Genomic DNA, 2,082 nt, shown 5'->3' on the forward strand with positions numbered 1-2,082 from the left:
GTTGTTTTTTTGGACTCAACCAAATGGCCCCAAATTTTTTTCACACAATGGGATGACCATGGACATCATGCATGCCAATTCTCATCGATTTCTGACACTCGATGCATTTATTAGGATTTTGCCGGCGAAAAGAACCCGAAATGCTGCCCGGACGTGACGCAACGTTCGTTCGGTGTCAGGAATGGCTCACATGTTGCATGGGGGCCTACATTGGGCATCCTCACATGGTGCCAAAGTTTGGTGTCATTTCATGTAGGCCAGCACATACCACGTGTGCAATCACCATCATTCAGGTCTGCCGGAGGGGGAGCCCGAAGGACGTTGTTTTTCTGGACTCGACCAAATGGAATTTTGAAAATAGAATAAAAATTATATTTAAGAAGTGAAATAGAAGACAACATACATTCATGGAATTTCGATTTTTTACAACTATAATAAGAAATAAAATACAAAACATATACTTCAATTTTAAAACTCTAAGAAGAAATAACAAAGAAAAAGTATATTTGATATACCTTTTTTGAAATAGAAAACAGAAAAGATATATTATAATAAAGATGAAACATATTATATTGCATTTTTTGAATTTTATTAGTGCGAGAATAACTGAAGGAGTAAAAATATATTAGATTTTAAATTATTGTATAGATAAAAAGTTAATAAATATTTAAATGAATAAGTGAAATATAAGACATTAATTTTTCGTACACATTGAATAAGTGAAATATAACACATTGAAGCAGCTCGGTTTTAAATATGGTAATAATCTGCGCGCGGGTGAGGCTGGCCTGCGACGGCCCACCCGAATTAGGCCCAAGCGAGCGTCGCGCCGGGCACATCCCAGCGGTGCTGGGAGTTTAGTCCCACCTCGCCAAGCGAGGGGAGTTCGCACCGGTTTATATACCGGGCTGAGCTTCCCTTTTCGAGTTCCTTTCTAAAGCAGGCAGCACATGCCTAACCCCGTCCGTCCCTGCCCAGTGGGGCCTACTAGCTGCCTATTATCACAATCTGGCGGGCCTGCATCCTGGCCCAATAAATGATTGGGTTGCTTGTCGTATGCTGACCATTGAATTGTGTAGTATGCAGCCAGTAGGCGGGCTTTTTTGGGCTCATATTTCACTTTTTGCATTTGTCACCATTATTTGTTGTTCTTCAAATCACCTCAGAAAAGAATATAACACAACAATTTTTCGCACATTCATGAATTTTCTAACTGCCAGAACAAGTAATACAGAAAAATATATATGTGATTTACAATTTTTTCAAAGATAAAACTAAAATTTTAAATTAAATATAAATTTTACAAAAATATTTAAAATATTTGGACCAAACATTTCCACCATGTGAGGATACCCAAGGTAATTTTTTAAATTTGTATTCAATTTTTTGCATATGTCAAATGTCTAATTTTGCACACAAGTTTGAAACAAACTATGTAACATGTCAATTTTTTTGCATATGTCACATGTCAAATTTTGCAAACAAGTTTCAAGCATTAATTTTTCAAATTTTAAACTAAATATAAATTTTACAAAATATTTAAAATATTTGGACCAAACATTTCCACCATGTGAGGATACCCAAAGTAATTTTCTTTCATTGCCATGTTTGGCACATGTGGGTCACCATGTACCACAAAATTTGGGTGATTTGGAGGTTGTGGAAAAAATCACGTATGTTCAAGAACTGTCTTAAGTTAGACCAAATGGCCCCTCCGGAATGCGATAATTTTTTCGACCACATCCAAATCACCTCTTTTTTGGCACACGTGATCTCTTGCACAAACAAAGCTAGTTTTCCAAGGTTTTATATTTTTTTGCATTTTTTATTAATTTATAATGCCCTCTAGACTGACTGGTCAAACCATCGGTCTATACCTCAAGGGGGCATTGTAAAGTATTAATTTTCCAAATTTTCTTTCATAGCCATGTTTGGCACATGTGGGTCACCATGTACAACAAAATTTGGGTGATTTGGAGGTGGTGGAAAAAATCACGTATGTTCAAAAACTGGCTTAAGTTTGACCAAATGACCCCTCCGGAATGTGATGATTTTTTCGACCACCTCCAAATCACCTCTATT

This window comes from Triticum dicoccoides, chromosome 6A (assembly GCF_002162155.2).
Source record: "Triticum dicoccoides isolate Atlit2015 ecotype Zavitan chromosome 6A, WEW_v2.0, whole genome shotgun sequence".
In the NCBI taxonomy this organism is placed as follows: domain Eukaryota; kingdom Viridiplantae; phylum Streptophyta; class Magnoliopsida; order Poales; family Poaceae; genus Triticum; species Triticum dicoccoides.